The 17,501-nt window shown below is 35.4% G+C and overlaps 1 protein-coding gene across 3 annotated transcripts in view; it reads right to left on the reverse strand.

Annotated features, from left to right (window-relative positions):
• The window catches only part of RABGAP1L (RAB GTPase activating protein 1 like), a 686,895-nt gene that overhangs the window by 218,041 nt on the left and 451,353 nt on the right, over nt 1-17,501 (reverse strand). The window lies entirely within an intron of this gene.

Consider the following 17,501-nt stretch of genomic DNA (forward strand, 5'->3'; position numbering starts at 1 on the left):
CAAAAAAGTCATAAAGGTCAAGCTGTCAAAACTGATATCTTTTTGAAATAACTCAAATTTTCTAATTAGCTTCATAACAGTGACAGGTAATTTAAAAGACTTCATTTTGAAAATTCACTTTAGGTGAGAAAGTTACTTTTGATCCAGCCTTGCTGGTGAAAACTTGTGTGAGGAAATAAAAGAAGACAGAAGTATCCTAATTTATAAAAAGTCTACTGCAAACCAATTTAGAAATAAAGCTATTTAATAGAGGTGTGAGCCTCTATCAATCCTAACATGAATCGTAACATAAAAACCTCAACCCAGGAGAGATTTCTGGAAAAATAAAAATTCAAAGGGAAAATTCAAAGTGCTAAATTATTAAACGAACAAATCTAATATACATCTTATTGACTCCAACTCCCAAGCATTGTCCCAGAACACAATAAAAACCTGGGAGCTATGCTAAATCAAAACACTGTTCGAGCGTAAATGAGCCCTTTCCTTCTTTGACCCAGTCACACAGCAAGCAAATCGACAGTACTTCAGAGGCTATTTCATTCCTGGAAACATAAAGCACCTGGACTATCTTTTTTTTTTTCTTCCCGGTACGCAGGCCTCTCACTGCTGTGGCCTCTCCCGCTGCGGAGCACAGGCTCTGGACGCGCAGGCCCAGCGGCCATAGCTCACGGGCCCAGCCGCTCCGCAGCATGTGGGATCCTCCCGGACCGGGGCTCGAACCCGTGTCCCCTGCATCGGCAGGCGGACTCTCAACCACTGCGCCACCAGGGAAGCCCTGAACTATCTTTTTAAAAAGACAGAAAACAGACTCCATAGGCACAATTTTTATAAAAGTTATAGAATGAAATGAAAGGTTAAAAGACGTAAACTAAAAAGTGATGTAGAAGGTTATACCTTATTGATGCTTCCAATTTGTAAGTGTAAATTCCACTAAATCTCTTTTTCCAAACAGAAAACTCGTAGGGGAGAGAACAGAAGATCATGTTTTCAGAAGTTAAAAACAAAACAAAACAAAACAACAACAACTCATCAAAAATTATCCTGTAATATTTTCCTGTTTCTCAACCTTTAAACTATGTATGTAATGCTTTGGGAAGAAGTTGATGTTTTCCATTGTCTCAGACAGGTATTTTTCCTGAGTAAAATATAGCAATAATACTTCTTAAGAGTTTAACTTACAGATAGCTTTGACCTTCAGTTGTTCATTTTAGGTCCAAACAATAAATAAAGGCAAAATAAAAATTTATTTAACAACATGCTCTTGATTCTAGGTAGGCATTCTTCTCCGATTCAATTCAACCCTATTCTACCCTACCTCATCTTTTCTCATTGAGCTGTCAGAATCCATCAACAGGCTCTCCAATCCTTAACCATGCCCTTAACAACAACCATGGCCTCTTTTCTGAAATATGAATTCATCTACTACCCTTCAACTCCTCTGCTGCCACTTTCAACTAACTACCATCGGCTCTTCTCTGAGCAGTAGTCCCTAACTTGTCTCCTTGGTCTTCTCATCCCCCTTCAACACATTCACAACAGCCATACTCATCTCTGAAACACTTAAATCAGACCATGCAATTCCATGCTTAAAGGTCTTCACTGGCTCCTCACTGCACTTGGAAAGAAATCCCAGGTCTTCCTCAACATGGCTGCCAAGCTCTGTATTATCTGGGTCCACCTACCTCTTGGCCAACTGCTCTCTGTGATCTAGAAGTTCTGGCTTTCTTTGATATCCTCCCACTCGAAAGCCTCACACATGCACCTTCCCCACCCATCACTGGGAATTCTCCTACTCATCTCTCAGATCTCAGTTCTAAATGTCACTTACTCAGAGAGACCACTCCTAAAACCCTAATCTAAAATAGGTTTACTTATTACAAAATCTTGAGGAAGCTGTACTTTCCCTTTATAGCATTTATGAAAATGCATAATCATATATGTTTTTGTATTTATTTATTATTTTTGTCTGCTCATTAGCCTGTTAACTCCATGGATGGAAAGATAATGTCTATTCTATTAGCCATGATATCTGTTAGGTCTAGCTCAGTGTCAGGACATATTTATTAAATAAATGAATGACTGGATGAATAAATAAGCCATTTCCCTTTAGTGAGAATCTCCGGTCCCCTAAATGTTGAATTGATAAATTACTGGTTATTATTTTTCTAGAGACAAAAGACAAAGCTTTGCTTCAAAACAATTTGGAAGCATATGCTGCTCCTTTTCTGGCTTTCCTGGCATCCTCCTAACTGTTATAAGTACTAGTTTGTCTCATATTCATGTTTGGAACTAGACAGTTGTCTACTTTTCACTCCTTTTCAATGCCTTTGAAAGCAAATTAGTCATGAATCCTTTTAGACTCTCATATAAACCTTTAATAGCCCAACCTTTAAAAATCTAGTTATCCTGCTGACATAATGCAACACACTAACTAATGTATTCTATGAACTCCTATCCCCCCAAATAAAAGAAACCATATGAAAAAACGCTATAAAAATCTAATTAAAATTTTTGCATACATTGTATATGTGTTCCTTTCCCTATAATTATACAAAAATGTAGTACTGTTAAGACAATTTGGCATTATACCCCATACTCATAAATGTATACTTACTGCAAAAGATAAAAGGCAAGAGGATAGATTTGTACAAGCCACAATCTACAACGTCAGCATTCATTCTGTTTGTTTTTTTTTTTTTTTTTTTTTTGCGGTATGCGGGCCTCTCACTGTTGTGGCCTCTCCCATTGCAGAGCACAGGCTCCGGACTCACAGGCTCAGCGGCCATGGCTCATGGCCCCAGCCGCTCCGCGGCATGTGGGATCTTCCTGGACTGGGGCACGAACCCTCGTCCCCTGCATCGGCAGGCGGACTCTCAACCACTGCACCACCAGGAAAGCCCCCAGCATTCATTCTTAATGTTGAATTCTCACTGAATATATGTCAGTTGATATTACACAACTATTTTGGCTTTCCCAGAATTACCTTTCTAAAACATCTATTTCATCATGCCATTACTCTGATTCAAAGTTTCAGTGGCTTCCCACTTATATAACTGTGCTTCCCAAATTGCAGATGCCAAATCCGAGGTACAGCGAGTTATGTGTGAGGGAAGGAAAAGCCAAAGCAAATATGCTACATGTCCTTGGACAAACAGTTTTTACTTAAACATTTTTAGAAAAAAAATATTTATAGTAAAACAGCTCTGACTCTACTGTGCAGCAAAATGCAAAATTCAAAAATGAATTTAATATATGATATGAAACTTTAAAGAAGCTTTGAGTTTGGGAAACTGTCAGACACAAGATAGACAATAAATGTGTCAAAAAGACAACACAGAGGACTTCATTCATTTATTATATAAATAGTAACAATATGGACAGTGACAATATGACAGTGGACCTCCCTCCAGTTTGGATCAGGTGTTCCTTTTCTTATGAGCTCATCCCTAATATATCACCATTCTCAAATATAATATTAGGTTGAACCATAAGAAATTGCCAATATTCAAAGACTTTTGATTTACAAAAATGGCACACTTCTGTGGTTCAACATAATACAAGAGTCTTTCTATCTTATTTGTATGCAATCACCCCAACTTGCCTCCTTTCAAAAATATCTGTTAGTTCTTTGCCTCCACCATCAAGTACTGTGTGACTGGCCTAAACCAGACCACAATAAATGTTGGCTTAGGGCTCAGCCTAGATCAATTTGTACACAACAAGCATAAGCAAGCATTTGAAGTTCCGTATTTGGAAAAAAATTCCCTCTTCTTCAGGTTAAGGGACAAAGGACTCCTATTTGCCGTTTAATAGTACTGGTGGAGCATGACATAAAAAAAAGTGGGAAAGCCGGTCACAGTCATGCTCCCACACCCTATCTGAACAAAGTACTTATCCTACAGCATGCTACTGGGCTTATGTATAACAAAACCATTCTAATAAACCATTTATGTAAGTGTAGAATCTTTTAAGCTTGATCATCTATTTCTCTTGTCAAAGAAAGAAATAGGCTTAGTCAGTGCCTGATATCGACCACAAAGAATTGAGTATCAAGCCATACTTCTCTTTGTAAGAAAAAGATACTTGTGAATCTGATTTTAGAAAAGCTTTGATACTTTATGAGAAGGAGAAGTTTTCAATTTTCAAAAGAGATTTTTAAGCTTTATATATATATAGCATATTATTAATGATCATATTATCATTTTCTGACTTGGTGAAAGTAAAAATCTGAATATGCCTCACAAATAGTCTGTATTGAAAAAAATGCATATTCATTTCATTCCCTACTTGACAACTGCTAACTCTAAAAGGTTCCACCTTATACTTCACCTAAATCTTCATGAAATAAAATATCTGCCTATTTTTAATCATAATTTGTCTTGCTGCAGCATTGCCGTGCAACAAAACTGATCCAGATGCCAATGCTGAGGAAGTTTAGCTGTTAAAATTCACATCTGTTTTCTGTCAACTTGGCTTTGTTGATAGGCCCATGGTAACAGACGACCAAAACAGCCTTGAAAAAAATCAACAGAACAAGGTTTTTACCCCCAGAATCAACCTGAAAATACAGCAAACACATAAACACTGCTGGATATTTCCCTTAAGTTCTGTGTTTCTCTGAATTCATTACCTTAGACTACTATTTCACTTCCTAGAATTTGCCAAAGTAATGAATTCTAAGAAATGAAAAAGTGCACTGTCTCATGCCTCTCCATTTCACTCTTCTCAGTCCTCCAGAAAAAGGACTACGCCTGTACCGTTCAATAACTCCCATATGGGACAGAAGACGGATCCCCCAATAACTCTCTGCTACTGCTGCTATGGATGATTAAAATAATCACAGAATATATATCCTTTAGCCCAAACACATTTCAGTGTATAAGTACATAAAACTATTAAATGAGCATTCCTTAAACTTTAGAGAATTTTAAAATTTGGAAACATTTGTTAAACATGTAGATTTCTAGGGTCATATCTTCCATGAATCTTGAATCTAAGATGGATCTATAAAATTTGTATATTTAACAAGCACTCCCCACCCCCATTCCAAGTTGAGATATAATTCAAATTCCATAATATTCATCCTTTAAAGGTGTACACATCGGTGGTTTTCAGTATATTCAAAAAACTGTACAACCATCCCCACTATCTAATTCCTGAACTCTTCATCACCCCAAAAAGAAACCTTGTATCTAATCCCTCTTCCCCCTAGTTCCTGGCAAATACTAATCTATCAATACTTTCTGTCTCCATGGATTTGCATATAAATGAAATCACACAATATGTGTCTTTTTTTTTTTTTTTTTTTTTGCGGTACATGGGCCTCTCACTGTTGTGGCCTCTCCCGTTGCGGAGCACAGGCTCCGGACTCGCAGGCTCAGCGGCCATGGCTCACGGGCCAGCCGCTCCGCAGCATGTGGGATCTCCCCGGACCGGGGCACGCACCCGTGTGCCCTGCATCGGCAGGCGGACTCTCAACCACTGCGCCACCAGGGAAGCCCTATGTGTCCTTTTCGTCTGGATCCTTTCACTTAGTATAATGTTTTCAAGGTTTATCCATGTTGTATCATGTATCAGCACACCATTCCTTTCTAAAGCTGAATAACATTCCACAATATGGGTATACAACATTGTTTCATTCATCAGTTGTTGGACATTTGGGTTGCTTCCACTTTTTAGTTAATTACAAATAATGCTGGTATGACCATTAGTATACAAGGTGGGTTTTTTTTGGTAAACTTATGGTTTTAGTTCGTGTGTGTGTGTGTGTGTGTGTGTGTGTGTGTGTTGCACTGCTGGGTAATATGGTAACTCTATTTTTAATTTTTTGAGTAATTTCCAAACTGCTTTTCAAAGTAACTATACCACTTTACATTCTCACCAGCAATTTATGAGGGTTCCAGTGTCTTCACATCCTCACAAATGCTAGTTTTTGTCCTTTTTGATTATACCTACCTATCCTAGTGAGTGTGAAGTCGTATCTCTCTGTGCTTTTAGTTTGCATTTCCCTGATGACTCACGATGTCAAAGATCTCTTAATGTACTTATTGACCATTTGCATATCTTCTTTGGAGAAATGTCTATTCAGATTCTTTGCCCACTTTTAAATTGGGCTGTCTGTCTTTTATCAGTAAGTTGCAAGAGTTCTTTATATATTTTAGATACAAAGCCCTTATCAGACATGGGATTTACAAATACTCTCTCCCCTTCTGTGGTCTGTTTTTTCACTTTCTCGATAGTGTCCTTTGAAACATAAAAATTTTTAATTTTGACAAAATCTAATCTATCTATTCTTTTGTTGCTGTGATTTAAATGTCATATGTAAGAAACCATTGTGTAATCCAAGGTCATGAAGATTTACACTTAGATTTTCTTCTAAGAGTTTTATAGTTTTAACTCTTACATTTAGGCCTATGATTTATTTTTTGAGTTAATTCTTACCTATGGTATGAGGTAGGCGTACAACTTCATTCTTTTATGTCAATATCCAATTATCCCAGCAACTTTGTTGGAAAGACCGTTATTTCCTTATTGAATTGTCTTGGCACCCTCGTCAAAAGTCAGTTACCCAAAAATGTATATTTCTGAACTCTCAATTCTAATCCATTAATCTATATATCTATTCCTATAACTAATCAGCTAACAGGGAGACTTTTTTTCTTTCAGTATTGCACTGTATCATCATGCTCTTCTAATATTAACAAGAAGGTTCTCACAGAACAAGGGATATTTGCAAAATTTCCATGCAGTGCACTATCAGACATAAACAACAATGACAAAAAAACTAAACTGATTTTGGGGGAAAAGTAATATCTGGGACAAGAAATGGATCATATTTCTATATAGGTGAGTAGGCAAAGTAATATCCTCTAAAGATGACCTATTTTTCAGAAGCCTGATAATTTTGTGTATTTCAAGGTTGACTCATTGTATCTGAATGTGTTTATTTAGCACTATTAGCTTCAACCCAGTCACTTATTTTAAGCTGTTTACATTTCAAGTTGAACACATTAATTATCAGATAATTAGATAATAATGTGTTTTATTCTATTGAATAGAAAAAAAAGAGCATTTAAATTAGAGGTTTTATCAGTACTGCTGGATATCTATTGTTCATCTTTTTACAAAGAGTCATATAATAATATTAACAAATAATCTTTTCAATAGATTTACAGGAAGACAGATTCTGAATACTAAGAATGCACTAATTTTTCTCTGTATTAAGGATTCTTATGAACAAAATGGTCTCTTGCCTATCTGTCAATTAGCATAAACAAGAGAACTAGTCATAAGTAGTATGTGCCTACTTCATTGGGATGTTGGAGAACAACTAGACCGTGACCACTAAATGCTGTAAGAAACAACCACCAGACTGTGACACAGCCTAAGCTGCAACTCAGTAGGTCAATGAGCCAGTGGAACATGCAGGAAATTGTTCTATTCAATTATGGAAATTTTTCTGGCATTATTCCTCACAAAGAAGAGCAAAGTGGGCTATATTACTAGGACATGGACAAGAAGCAAAATGTCAAGTAGACTTCTAAAAAAAATAAGAGCTTCTGAAAACCCTGGTGAGACAATCCAAAAAGCAGGAGACCAGAATGTTCCACTATGCCTCTTTTTTTAACCAATGCAATCAGCAATTCTAGTAGTGGTAGGTGGTTATTTTATGTCTAGATATGATTGCTCTGGGTAAATAATGTAAAGGTCAAATCATTGTTTGGTTAAAAATGCCCAACAATGGATGCTGATGGTAAAGTACCTGAAAAGGGAAGCTAGAAAAGAATCCCAGGAACATCAGAAGAAGCCATTTCATGATGAAAATTCTGCTAGATCATAGAAGGAGCAACTGAGATACAAGGTCAACAAATTCTTGGACTGAGAGACCTCAACCAATGTTGAGAAGCGATAAGACTCCAATCTTTAAATGAGAGTAGATAATGGGGATTTCTTGAGAGAGGCAAAGATCACTCGTCTATTTGCTATAGAAATGGACAAGAATAATCAGACTATCAAAAAAACTATTTCTAATTGGCCAACTATATGAGGAAGATGAAGGGCAGCAGTCTGTTTGGAGAAGGTAAGAAGTGTGACAGGGATGTAAAAATTTTAGGGAAGTGTGTGGCCCAGAATTACTCCCCAGAAAAGCCTGCCAGTATCCTGTCCTCAAATATTTGAGACTTAAAAAGGGAAACCTTAAAGTTTATCAGCAAAAATTGGGTATGAATAAAACTGAATGGTAAGGGTAAGGAACTACTCTCCAAAAAAAGGTCTCATTTCCAATCTACTTCCAGCTGACACTGTATGATAGAGTTTCATCTCTACTGTACAATCTAAATAATTTATAAATCATAGACTGTTGTTATGAATAATAGCAATGGAGGTCTTTAAACTAGTATTAGTTAGAAGATGCTTTCACAATCCAATTTCCACACAATGGGAAGCATTCAAATACTTTATATTGCTTTGCAGATAATTATTAAAATAATTTACATAGACTGAAGTTACATGCTGCCTTTACTCAAAACCCTACTTGAAAAACTATATCATGAAAATGATTTGGAACACTGCTACCACTTCAACCCTGAGGACCATAATTTTTAAGATTATGCTCTATATTAAAACTGTGCTACTCTTCATTCTAATTAAATAAATATCTACAGCTGAATAATACATTTTCGAGTTGTAATTTTGAGATTGATAATACAATTTTGAGAATAAATATGTATTTAATAAATATTTATCAAATGCCAAATTTCAAAGCAGTTAACACTAATAATTTCAATCCATGAAGTATATGCACCTAGAAATGTTTTGTTTTTCCAGATCCACCAGTGACCCTTCTCCGAAAATCTGCTTCCATGCAGAGTTCCTGTTGAGTGGGCTGTAGGTCATGTGACTCCCCCCAAGGCTAACCCTTATCACAGAATATTGGACAAGAGATGGACAACTAGCCTAAGGTGACCCATACCTTTGACCCATGACTATGGAGGCTTATTTAAAATATGAGCCGGACCAATTAGGTTATCCCTCAAGAGTTTTATCTTAAAAATATAAGGAGCTTGCCAAGAGCTGTTGATCCAACAGCTGTTGATCCTAGAGCTGAAAGGTAATGGCAGACGTTTCTGAGATATTTTAGGCCCTGTACAAACAAAGCTACAAAGATGTAGGTCATGAAAGAAGGGAGAACATCCAATTCATAAACAGAGAGAGACCAATACAGATGAGTGCCTGGAGTTTCTGTGACACCTGTCCTTCCTGAGGTCTACTTGCTCATCTTTTCCTGGGTTCCCTCTATATTTATAATAAACCCCCACTGTACTTGAGCTACTATGTCTGGATTTCTGTTTCTTAAAATTTCTTAACTAAAAGAGAAGGAATTCCTAAATATATTAACTTATTTTTTTTCTCTTAAGAATCAAGGGCACAGTTATTTTTCAGCCCATAGGATTTCATAAAAACATCTACATGAGGACAATAAAAATCATTTTGTCCATTAATTCTTCATTCCTACTTTCCTTCAACAGATATTTCCTGTGTGTCTACAAGTTGACTAGGTATACAGTAGGACACGAAACAGACATGGCTTCTCTTTTCAGAAATGTATAATCTAGTAGAAGAAATAGGTATTTGAAAAGTAATACACAGTAAATAAATAAATAACCACCAACTACAGGGTGCTACCAGAGAAGGTAAAAGGACGCACTACTTAAGAATGGGTGATCAGGGAAAACTTCTTAGAGGAAGAAACATTTAAACTTAGACCTGAAGGAGTAAGCCAGGTAGAATGAAGAACACACTGTAGGCAGAAGGGAAAGGCTACACAGACATTTTCAACCTGAAAAGATCGTAAGTGTTTCGGAAGCTAAAAGGCCAGGGTTGGATATACAGTGAGTAAGGGGAAGACTGACCCAGGGACACCACTGTGGAGGAAGGAAGAGTAAGATTACAGACCAAGGGAAACAATTCAAGTTTTATTTAGTGGGAAATCACTGAAGCATTTTCAGCAGAGGGGTTACATGACCTGATCTGGGTTTTATGAAAATTTCTCTGGATGCTGTGGAGAATAATGGGATAAAAGAAGGTCAAGTGGTAAGATGAGTTAGGAGGTTACTGAATAGGACATGATACTGAGGAGAAGACACATTTTGCTTTCAAAAAATATTTTGGAAGTGGACTTGATAAACCAGTGAGTACAGTAATATTTTCCAAATATGTTCAATTGGAAATTGCTCAGAGATACATATATACATAGCATACATATAGACATACATGGGAATGATAAACACTGAATGGTTCCTCTGAGGAAGGCAAAAGGCGGGAGGTGTGATCAGGAAGAGATAATAATATACAAAGCTAACATTGTTGGTATTGTTTTATGTCTTAACCAGAGAGGTAGACACAGGAGTTCACTGTATGTCTTTATGATTTTTTGGTATGTTTAATTTTTTTATTATTATTTTTTAAACTTTTATTTTATATTGGAGTATAGTTGATTCACAATGTTGTGTTAGTTTTCAGTGTACAGCAAAGTGATTCAGTTATGCATAAACATATATCTACTCTTTTTCAGCTTCTTTTCCTATATAGGTTAATACAGGATAGTGAGTAGACTTCCCTGTGTTATACAGTAGGTCCTTGTTGGTTATCTATTTTATATATAGTAGTATGTGCATGTTAATCACAAAATCCTAATTTATCCCTCCCCCCGCCACCTTTCCCCTTCGGTAACCATAAGTTTGTTTTCTATGTCTGTGGGTCTATTTTAAATATTTAATCATAAAAATAATAGACTATGTTTAGTTATTTTATTCAATCCATGTATATACAGTTTAACTGTTATGAGTGTTTCTGCCACCAAAAATACTACAAAGTAACTTTAGTTATTCCAATTTATGATGAACTGAAAGATTTTTATTGGAAAAAAATCTGTCACCCCACAACTTTAAGTCAGTGATCTTTGCTCTGATTATGAGAACTAAACACTCAACAACTAAATACTATGGGTTACTGAACAGGTTCAAGCCTTTGTGAGTCTGATTTTATTGCAGCAAAACACCACTTCTATTTTTAGCAGTAAATATGCAGCTGTATTTTAAAGTACTAGGTTTAACATGCTTATTCCCCCATTGATCATCTTTCATAATTATTCCACCCTCTATATTTCTTATTTAAAAATTGACCTTAAATGTTCCCAGGGGCACCAAAACCTGCTTCTGGAAAAACACTGCAGAGAATTTGTAATCCAAGCACTTCCAGAACAAAGCATGTAACAGTAACATTCCCCATTCACTCCACAGCATCATCTGTCTCCAAGATGCTCCCTGAAGCATGGAAGCTACACAACCAGCCATCCTTCCCTCTCACTACTACCTTAAATGAAAACATGTAATCAATAAAACTTACCCCAGATTCTCCATCAGCACATCCTGTTTTCTCTACTTTGAAATCTGTCCAGAGTTCAACCACTTTTCACTACCTCCACTGCCACTGTTTGGTCCAAACACCACAGATTACCTCAATTGTCTCTAACTGGTCTCCCACTTCTCCCTTCAAATTCTCCCCACATCTTTTTTCAACAATGTAACCTGAGTTCAGGATAAAACATATATCAGAGCATGTCATTCCTATACTCAACCTCTCCAGTGGTTTCCCATCTCAGTCCAGTAAAACCTAAATTCTCTACCATGGTCAAAAGACCCTGTTAAGATCTGCCATATTTCTCTTCTTTCCTTTATCTTTCTCCATAGCATTTAACACCTCTGATATACTGTATATTCTACTTAGTCATTTGTTTATTGTCTGCCTTTTCCACAAGGATAAAAACTTAATGAGGGCAAGAGTTTTATCTGTTTTTTATTTACTGTTGTATCCCTGAACTTGAATGGTGCCAAGCATTAGTAGGAGTTCAATAAACATTTGTTGAATAAATGAATATTCCTCTCAAAGTCACAAGAAGCACAGATAGTCGTTCTGCCATTTTTTAACTTGAGGTTTCTGCCTCTTTCTGTAATGTCAAAATTAACAAAAACACAAGAAAGAGCTGTTAAGACAACTGATGTGAGAACCATAAAGACCCTAGTAGGTAGGAAAGATATTAGCAGCCAGAAACGAGATTTTAGAGTTTTTTCTAGTCCTGAGGATTTCTACTGATAAGTAAAACATTAAAATAGCCTCTACAGTATTTATTGGTTAGTCAAAGCATTTTTTTCCTCTCTTGTGACCAATTACTATTCTTAAAGTTTCAGAAAATTTTATGTTTATGTTCTTAATCTTCCTTATATCAGCCCATTGTGATGTGCTTTAAATTCAATGTATTACTTGATAAAGGTGTTAATGCTACTGTAGTAATCATAGTGCAATACATAAATGTATCAAACTAACATGTTGTGATACACTGTGATACAAGCTTACACAATGTTATATGTCAACTATATCTCAATTAAACATTCAATGTATCACTATTTGAGGGAGGAAAATGGGGGCAAAGAGTAAAGATATTACACAATGAATCTATTCTTCAGATAACAGCTTTAGAAAACTGCTTTGAAAGGGGGATTATACTTGGTGGTATTCAATCAGATATCCCGTACTGTCATTTCTTTTCTCATCACCCTAAGAAGAAAGGAGAGGCAGGAAATATACTCCAATTTGAAGGGTCAATAATTTCCTTAAATTTCATGAAATACCAAGTTACTATATAAAGCTGAATATATTTGATACTCTAAAACCTGAACTATCTGGGAAGAGTCAACTTTAAACAGCTGTCAGTTATCTTGTCAAGACTAAAAGAAACACTGTTTTCCTTATGTCTTTTGAAAGAAGGTGGAAGAAAAAACACTTTTGGAGGACTACTTGAATCACTATAGTCAATAAGAAATAGAATAAAACTTCTATTAAGGTCAATGGCTAAATTTTTGGCTTTAGCAAAGAAGCGCCTCAACTGGGGGGAAAACAAAGGTGGTTAGAAAGGTAATAACGAACCAACAGCTAGTTAACCCTCTCTTAAGAATCCCTAAAGTTGGTTGTTAATTGAATAAATTGAGAAGCAACTAAAAGGACTATACAGGTGGATGGAGCAGAATGGAAGGTAATATTATTAAGTAAATATTTATTACGTAGCAGACAGAGTGATAGACACTTTATATCCATAATTGCATTTAATCCTTAAAATAAACCCAGGAGCTAAGTATTGTTAGCTTCATTTTACAGAGAAGAAAACTAAGACATATATTGGTAAAGTAATGTGAAGAAAGTGATACAGGAAGGGTTAACTAAAAAGCCAAATACCTCAACGCCAATGTTAAGCTGTCTCTATGTTGCTTCTTCTATAACTGAATACATTGCTGAATTTTCCACATCAGGGTAACTGCCCTCATATAAGCACAAAAGTGATTTGGGTCTTAGATCCAGCTCTTAGTTCCCATCTGTACGCAACTTCAGAGATTAAGTGAATGACTTCAATCACCAAATGAGATTCATTTTGCTCCATGTTCATGAACACTAATCTGATCTAGGACCTGCCATCTACAAAAAAAAAAAATAGAAAACAAAAAATCTGCCCCTGATCACAAGGAAGACTTTTACTGAATAAAAACAACACAAAAGGCGATGCTCAAAATACTTTGGAAAGCTGTTTGGTAGCATCTACAAAACCTTAGCTTACATATGCCCTAACCCAGAAATTTCACTCCTAGACGTGTACCCACTGAAATGGGTACACGGGCTTCCCTTGTGGCGCAGTGGTTGAGAGTCCGCCTGCCGATGCAGGGGGCACGGGGTCGTGCCCCGGTCCGGGAAGATCCCACATGCCGCGGAACGGCTGGGCCCGTGAGCCATGGCCGCTGAGCCTGCGCGTCCGGAGCCTGTGCTCCGCAACGGGAGAGGCCACAACAGTGAGAGGCCCGCATACCGCAAAAATAAAAAATTAAAAAAGTAAAGAAATGCGTACACATGTTTACCAAAAGACAAGTCCAAGAATGTTCATAGCAACACTATTCATAATAGCCCTAATCGGGAAACGATCCAAACGCCCATCAACAATAGAATGGAAGAACAAATAATTTGTAGCGTATTCACAAAATTGAAATAAACCATGCCTAGATGCACTATATGGATGAGTCTCACAAACATAATGATGAAAAAGAGTTCATATTGTATGATGCCATTTACATAAAGTTCAAAACCAATTAACACTAATCTAGGTGTTAAAAGTCAGGATAGTGATCACTCTTCAGAGGAGTAGTGACTGAGGGGAGGAGGGCTTATGAAATGCAGGTAATGTTCTTTTTCTTTTATCTGGGTACTTGCTACATTAGTATGTTCGGTTTGTTAAAAATCAGCATGTTTTACACTAATTTTTGCACATTTTCTTTTATTCTGTTATATTTAAATAAAAGGTTCTTTAAAAACCAATGTTTTATTCTTGGGGGATTAACAGCATAGCATTTACACTGTAATTAATACTTTTAGCCTTCTTCTTATCCCTCCATATAAACAGAGACAGATAATAAACATAGGAGGCTTTGTTCTTTAAAAAGAATTTTTTTTCATTTCAATTTTGGGCTAAATGTCAATTTACAGAGTTCCATTCATCTCAATATAAGAAAATGTATTTTCAACTCTAGTTTCAAATCCTGTTGCAATCCATCTTCACCAAACAAAAGAATTAACCCTAGTCACCGCATATTTAGCTTTAAGTAAATATTTTAAATAAAACTACCGATAACTAGTTCTTGATTCCAACTGCATTGTCAAAGTCTACTAAAATTCTTCCCTTCTCTGCTACTTCATTAACTTCATATTCTTAACCTCAGAATGAATGAAGAAATCCTTAAAAACATTTAACTTAGGAAAACATGAAATGAGGATATACTTTCTAAGAGTAAAATTTCAAGCTCAATGACTTTCTCATTTTGCAATAGGATCTTTGCGCAAAATATTCTGCAGACCAATACATTTTTTTTGTCAGAATAATGAACTTTGAAAAATCAACACTCTTTCCATCTAAGAATTTCCAAGCCTTCCATTTGTAACTCAATATTAATTCATAACCATCAAGATTTAAATTGTTTTCTTTAAAAAGAGAGAATAGGACGAAAACAAATACCTATGGATGATTCTATTTAAGACTATGTTTCCATTTCTTCTTTTGGAATATTTTATCACACATGAAAGAATAGCCTTGATATAATTATTTTATTAACCACAAGGAGGAAAGGGGCAAAGAGAAAACACAGACAAGCAGGAAATAAAAGTTTATCTAAAAGTTTCCTTTGCAAATTAATCCTCTGACAAAGATGACTTAGTGGAAAGAACAAATATCCTGAAGCACACTACAATACTGCTCCCAATAAACTTTATTTTGAAAGGCTATTTACTTTGTTAAGGGATGTTATCATTTATTTCCTTGGTTACCATGATGCTGTGATTACAACCTACTCCGTTTTGGAAAGCTATGCAACTTCCTTAAAAAGCTGCAGCGTACAGGTTTAAGGGAATAAAAAGTAACATCTATGATGCTCTTACTAATTTTAATGAGCATTAAGAGCTTTCAAACACTGTGATTATGAATCGCAGCTGACAACTGATGAGAAGGCTTATAAATTTACTTTTCTTTTCCTTACCATAAATGTTGCTAATTTTTTTTAGCAACTGATATTAGAAATTCAAATATCTTCAAGACGAAATTTCCTGAGGAATTATGAATCTGGGTTCCAGAAGACCCGTGGACAGTGCTCCAGTGTCAGGTATGGCACCATTCAGGTAGAGACAATTTTACAAAGTCACTATTCCAGTGTTACTACTTTACCAAAAGTGACCAAGAAATCCAATTTAACTGGTATGATTAAGCATATTCATTTCATTCTCTTTTCTATAATGAACACCACCGAACCAATCTACTCTGAAGTTAGATAATATCAGCAAAAAACATGAAGCAATGATAATAAGCATTTGCAATCTCTTACTATATATAAAGATAAAACTGTTAAAATGTCATGCCCCCACTTTTTCCTATTTTTATAAATACCATGAAATACTGAACTCAGATCAGTGTGCAATAAGTAAGACCTATAAATATTTATCAAAACTAACTTTTAGTATCACCTTGTTTTAAGATTACAGAACTCAATGAGTTTGGTTTTACTTTCAAAGAATATTAAACTAAATTAGAGGAGTCAGAACTGTTCACCACACCCATTTGGATAATCAGGCAAAGTAGAGTTTTTAGTACAAATGTCCAGTTTGCTTTGTGCATACTGTGATCACACCATTTTGACTTTGAATAAGGTTTTAGCACCTAATTTGGCATTCTTCCTTTAGGTTTAATTTAAATAGGCATTTTAGGAACTAATTTGTAAGTAAGACAAATAGAATTAATGTGTCATCAGTCAGGTACTCTGGCTGTTATAATATTCAGAATTCGGGAACATATTCTGTGTCTCTCAGTGAGTCACTCAACTCTTCTTTATCAAAATATATTACAAATGTTTTAAAATCTTACATGTTTACAAAATGCTCTGCACCCTTCATATGTTGTGCTTCTGCCAGCTAACCCTTGAAGAGCAAAACCCAGCTGTGCTTGCACGTCAGATGGTCACTGCAGTAAGTAGGCTGAAAAGTAACAGTTATGCTTTATATAGCTTATACGTTTTTATCTTTTTTAACCTTATTTTTATAATGAAATTTCTAGTTCCTGGGGTGATTAAAATGGTTAGACTTTTCTTCTAAGAAAGAAGAAACTTTGTGTTAAAAAATATTGTAATACAAAACTGTCTAAATTATATTAAGTTTACACTTTTGATTACTCCAGCTTTTTACATTAAGACAGTTATATTTTTATATACATTTATATTCCTAATAGAAAAGTTTTTCTTATCCAGCAACGTTTTCATCACCGCGAAGACAAACATTTTGATGGGCAGTAAACGATGTATGTGTGTGTAATATTACTTACATCTTTAAAAGAGTAAAGTAAATAAATACAGCCATCTAAGGAACTAAAAACAATAAAGGAAACAAATATAGATACCTAAGGAATTCTGCAAACTGATTTTTGAAATAGTCTACTGTCTAAACATATAATTATATGATATAGAAGCTTTAGTTTATCACTTCTCAATTGTCTGGTAGGAGTCTCAAACAACACACAGGAAGAGATATGAATTGAGAACTTAATTACCATAAAATTTTCATTTATATTCACTCTTGGAGTATAATTACATTACCATTAAAAACACACCTGATTCTAATTTCACTTATTTAACTTTAAAGGTCCTTGGTATTAGTAATGCATAATTACACAGATATAGGCTTATTGTGAATTTAATGAGACAAATTTAATTACCTCATTTTAATTTGTAGAAATTATATATGCCTAACATTTTCATTTCTCACAAATAATAAAATTACAATTAAAGTAGTCTTTACTAAAAATTCAAATAGAACTTTTTGGTCAGTACTTATGGCTTAATGTTCTTTTTTAAGGTAAAAAGAAAATG

This window comes from Globicephala melas, chromosome 1 (assembly GCF_963455315.2).
Source record: "Globicephala melas chromosome 1, mGloMel1.2, whole genome shotgun sequence".
NCBI lineage: Eukaryota > Metazoa > Chordata > Mammalia > Artiodactyla > Delphinidae > Globicephala > Globicephala melas.